This window comes from Lathyrus oleraceus, chromosome 1 (assembly GCF_024323335.1).
Source record: "Lathyrus oleraceus cultivar Zhongwan6 chromosome 1, CAAS_Psat_ZW6_1.0, whole genome shotgun sequence".
In the NCBI taxonomy this organism is placed as follows: domain Eukaryota; kingdom Viridiplantae; phylum Streptophyta; class Magnoliopsida; order Fabales; family Fabaceae; genus Lathyrus; species Lathyrus oleraceus.
The window spans coordinates 197,388,351-197,394,157 of NC_066579.1; the positions used below are offsets into that span (position 1 = coordinate 197,388,351).

Sequence of the window (5,807 nt, forward strand, 5' to 3'; positions counted from 1 at the left end):
CAATGAGCCACCAAAAATAAATTGGCTGCTTGAAAAGTTGACCTTGCGGGGGGAGTATCAACTATGGAAACTTTGTTCGGCGAGGCTCTGTGAGGAGAGTCTGTGGGGAAAACACTTCCTGGGGAAATGTCGTAGGAAACGACCTTTGCTGGGGATATGAACTTGCTAATCGCCCTCAAGATGGGGATTAAAAAATCTGTTAAAAATAATCTGCTGGGGAATGAGATGAACACTGGGAACACCACCCTCTCATCTGTTGGTTATGCAACCACTCCGCTGTTGCTAGGAAGATACAGTCTGACACTGTCAACTCCGCTGGGGATATATAGTCTGGATACTGTCAACTTTGCTGGGGAACATGCTCTACTGAGGAGAGACTTTATCAACCGCTTGGGGATGAGGATTCATGACTTGGCATCCGGTTCCTGTGACCTGCAACCAAAAATACACGTATGCCTCGGGGGAATTACTCGGTTTGAATTCATCATCCGGGATTAAGCACATTCAAAGCAATTTTAAATGTTTTCCTGTGCAAATCATCTGCAAAAGCCACCATTATGTTCATATGCAATATGTTTTATCAAAAATTCGGACATTTTTGCAAACAAACTGATAAATGAAAAATAAAGAGGCTCTTTAACTGAATTATTCGACTCTTACTGGGGAGAAAATTTGTGCCAGGAATAGGCGAGGGTATCAGGAAGCTGATCCCTGAAAAGAGGTGATCGCTATAAAAAGAGAACTATCCTAATGGCAATGGGGATACGGGGTCCCACCGAGTTTCGACTCTGCTATGGCTCGTATGTCCTAAAGACGCTTTGCTCATCTTGCTTTCTGAAGTGGATGATTAGTCGATCTTTAACCTTCGACGATTGCCGGATTGAATGAAACGGTGATATAACACTGATGAACTCAGATCACAGTCATTCGCTTATTCCCTAACTTTTGCCTGGATCGCCCCCTTTTCGGGTTTTCAATCCACCGGGATACCCATTTTTGCCTGAGCCGCCCTTTTGGGTTTTCGACTCACCGGGTGTACTCTTTTTTATATCCCTAATTTTTGCCGAACCTCTTTATTCTTTTTTTTTGGTTCGTCGGGATGCCCTTTTTTTGCCTGGACTATTCTTTTTATCATCCAGCGGGTCTATTTTATGCGAAGTATTTTTTTTAACTGCGTCTGAGTTAATAGGGGACGGGAATCCTTCGCCATCCATGGTTGTTAGCATCAAAGCTCCGCCATAGAAAATCCTTTTAACCACGTACGGACCCTCATAGTTCGGTGTCCATTTGCCCCTGTGATCTGTGTTGGGAGGAAGAAATCTTTTGAGTACCAATTCACCGATTTGATACCCCCGAGGGCGCACTTTCTGACCAAATGCTTTCTTCATTCGTCTCTGACCAAGATACGTCAATTCTGGGTACGTAGTTCCAACATAGCACCATTTCCCGTTGGTTTGATTGATGACCAAAGCTGAATCCCCGTATACATCCAGGGTTTTAATCTGTATATTGACGGCTTCCTCAAATCTTAGGATACAAGCTTCGTATTTGGCTTCATTGTTGGAAAAGTTATTCTCGCACCAAATGGCATATGAACCCCCTTCCGGTGTGATCAACACTACACCAACTCCGTGACCATTGACGTGGACCGCCCCATCAAACATCATAACCCATTTGGATTCAGGGTCAGGCCCCTCCTCCGGGAGTGGTTCCTCTCAATCTTTCGATTTGAGAAACATGATGTCCTCATCAGGAAAGTCAAACCTCATAGGTTGGTAATCATCAATCGGTTGCTCTGCAAGATAGTCTGACAAGACACTTCCCTTGATGGCTTTTTGTGAAGTGTATTGGATGTCATACTCTGTCAGTATCATTTGTCACCTAGTAACCTTTCCGGTAAGTGCTGGCTTTTCAAAAATATACTTGACTGGATCCATTTTTGATATCAATAGAGTCGTGTGAGTCAACATATACTATCTTAGTCGGCGAGCAGCCCATGCCAAAGCGCGGCAAGTTTTCTCGAGCAATGAGTATCTTTGTTCACAGTCGGTAAACTTTTGCTAAGGTAGTATATTGCATGCTCTTTTCGACCTGACTCGTCATGCTGACCGAGCACACAACCCATTGACCTTTTTAACACAGTCAAGTACATGATCAATGGTCTTTCCTCTCGGCCTGTAGACTTGCCCCGATCTTGATCTCTTTCTTGTCGTCTGCGGTACCGATGTTGACGGTCTCAATCACCTCCTGATAAGGTGTAATATCTCGGTCCTCCTATTTCAACAATCTGGCTAACCCTTCAGGCAATTCACAATCTTCCTCAACCCCTTCTACGGCTTAATAGTGTCGCATCTCGAAAAATACGATTCCTCGCGATGGTCGCGGAAAAAAATTTAGTTCGAACAGAGTCGCCACCGAACTTTATTTATTCCGATGAAGGAATAGGAAAATATCGATAAAACCTTTGAAAAATAGAATAATGGTCGTCGCAACCATATTCGGGTTCGGGAGTCGATTACGCAAGGGGAAGGTATTAGCACCCCTCACGTCGGTTGTACTCAACGGGAACCTTTTAGTCTAATTTGCTATTTGAATGTTAGTTAAATGTTATTTACTTGCTTCGAGTGGTAAAGATTGATAGTAGAGATGGATGGAAACCTCAGAAGGGGAAAAGGGAAGTTTTTTATTAGTGTGCTCGCGAAGATACAGCAATCTCCTGCCTACGTATCCTTATGGTGCAATAAGGAAATCAGAGCATTCGTAGTTCGGGCAACTACGGTTTTGGTGTGTTTTGTTTGATGGACGACTGTGTAGGTCGGCGTTCTAAAGGCTAAACGCTGGCTTGTCTACTCTCGGCGGAGGCTTAAGCACTGGTTTATTATACGCATTAGAAAGGATTGACAGTGTCCTTTTGAAGAGGTTTTGGTCACGCGGGGGTGACAAGTTAAATTGATGTGTTTGGGTGTTTTGGTTTGGTTTCGATCGCACGGGGCGAGAAGTTAGGTTTGATTTGTTTGAGATATTTTTGGAGAACGACGAAAGGTTGAGCAATATGGTGTTCACCAATCGTCCAATTCTTTCGAGGAATAATAAGGCGTCCGCCTTTTATTCATTTTCCATTCAGATTATTTTGAAAGTTTGTTTGTGGATGTTGAATGCGCACGGTAGCGAGGCGTACGCCTCCTACTTGCTTATTCAAGGAATAATGAGGCGTACGCTACCTATTCCCTTATCCAAGTTTATTTAGCGTGTTTTAATCGGAAGTCGATAATTTGTGCAATATGGCGTTCGCCAATTATTCAAATAATCGAGAGATGACGAGGCGTACGCCTCTCATCTTTTGTCATCCGAAGTTTAAATTGTAAAAGATATGTCTTGAGATGTCGCATTGGATTTGTGAAAATAGTTTGTATTTGAATTGGTAGGTTTGGATTTAAAGATGATTTGAGTTTATTTGATCGTGGTTTTGAATTGATGACAAAGATTCGAGCAATGTGGCGTACGCCAATTATTCGAATAATCGAAAGATAGTGAGGCGTACGCCCCCTATCCTCTTTTCATCTGAAATGTAGAATTAAAAGGATTTAGGATTTGTAATTGATTTAGAAGGTGTGATTTGAACTTGTATGATTATTAGGTTTTTAATTGAATGACGAAAATCCGAGCAATATGGCGTACGCCAATTATTCGTATAATCGAGAGATAATGAAGCGGATGCTCACTATTCTCCTTTTCACCCAAAATACGAAATTAAAAGGGTTTGGAATTTGTAGAAATGATTATGATTTGAAATGATTTGAATTTGGAAATTATATTTGATTTTGAAAAGTGATTTGAAATTGTGATTTAAGATTTAATCGGGTGACAAGAACTCGTGCAATATGGCGTACGCCAATTATTCGAGTAATTGAGAAATAGTAAGGCGTACGCCTCCTATCTCCTTTTCATCCCAAGTTTATGTTTAAAAAAGAACATTCTTTTGAAATTGAATTGGTTTGGAAAAATGATTTGAATTCATGTTTAGGAATAAATGAATTTTATTTTGTGTATTATTTCATCTACTCGATTAGTCAATAACCAAGTAGGTTTCATTGTAAGGAAGCCCAAGAGTAAGCTATGTGAGGTTGATGGCGATGCTAGAAGCAATCGACTTACAAGGGTGTTTAAAAATGGGCTCGATATTAAATCGAGAATTGTATGATTTGTGCTTTTAAAATTGGTTTGTGTTGGATGATGAATTGATATTGAAATAAAATTGGAAATAGTTTGTGAAATGATGATGACATGAAATAGTTTTTCTTTTTTGAAATGTGAAGTTTGTGAGAGTGGGAGAAATTAAACAATTTCTTTTAATCAAAATTAATTTATTAAAATTTGTTTAAATTGATTAATTAAATTAATTAAAGTTAATTATCAAAATTATTTAATTAATTCAAATAATTAAGTTAATTAAAATTGATTAATAGAAATTAAACTCATCAAGTTTTAATCAATTAATTAAGCCAAAAGAGAAAGAAAATAGGAATTAACATTGATTTAATCAGCATGTAACGATGAATATGTGCTCGGAACCGGTTTGTACATAACGACCATGAAATTGAAATGTCGTATGTGAGTTCTAAACGCGGTGAAATCATACAATTAATTTATTGAAGTTTGACGGTATGCCGACATAAAATTGCCGAATCCACAGACCGGAAAACCGGTTCATATGATACCGTAATGAAATAGAATAACAGCCATCCCCAACTTGTTTATGATATTTTCAAATGATAAAGAAAGATGGCAGCAATTTAAACATCTATCACATGTATAAATTGGCCCAAACATGATCATATAGAAGTAGTACACATTTGTAGCATTGAGCTCTTTAGAAACAGCACTAAAATTCAACCCCATATTATGAAAACTATTAATCAAACAATGTAATAACAACCTATGATGAATAAAGGAACCCAAGGTACATGAATGCCATAGCAAAACTCAACGTACACACCACTTCACCATCAGTTACGAAATTTCACATACTAAAAATAAATAAATAAAATAAAAAAAATAATAATTCTTTGATTTTTTCAACTTCTATGAAGAAACTAAGATATTCCTAGAAGTATCCTTCGGCCAAACAATACCGGAGTATGCTGCCATGGAAACCGAATCCGCCTTGAAACAGGATTAATGCTAACATTCCCAGGATTAATGCTAACATTCCAAACATAACAGTTCCATATCCAAAATAATCAAAAAAAACAAAATCAAATTTCAAAATAACTAGAACCCAAAATCTGAACAGAAATAACATAATAAAAACCAAACTTCGCCGAAATATAAGTCGAATACCAACCGGATAGAGAATGGCGAAGGCGAGATCTGCGTCAACCTTTGCTATCGTCGGAAATGGTGAGAACCGACCTTGGACACGGCTTGGAAATTATAGAAATGCGGACTTTGATTTGTTGTTTGGAAGAATTCTGCAGTAAACTCGAAGCCAAATATCAGTAAGTAAATCAGAAACTTCAGCTTCTGTTGAGTCGAAGTTACCGACACGATGGCGGTATCTCGGATGCGAGGTTAACAAAAGAGGATAAAACCGGCGAGGAACAATGAAGGTTGTTTTGTGGGTTTCAGCGGCGGAGTGAAGGTTGTTGAGGAAGGTGAGCGGCGGTAGTGGTGTGGTCGGTCTTTGAGATGTTGGTGGTGACGCGCGATAGGTTTATTTGCTGGTGGTGGGGTTTTGACGGTTGAGTTTGAAGAAGATGAAGGGCTTCGCGTTTTTTGACGGCGGAAAGGGTTTTGGATGGGTTGCG

General features: G+C 39.4%; 1 long non-coding RNA gene across 1 annotated transcript; it reads right to left on the minus strand.

Annotated features, from left to right (window-relative positions):
• Positions 1 to 4,883: 4,883 nt before the first annotated feature.
• On the minus strand, positions 4,884 to 5,807 carry LOC127127288 (uncharacterized). The gene is made up of 2 exons (XR_007805302.1): positions 5,345 to 5,807; positions 4,884 to 5,202 (listed from the first exon to the last, which is right to left on the minus strand). It is a non-coding gene; the product is annotated as an uncharacterized LOC127127288 (long non-coding RNA).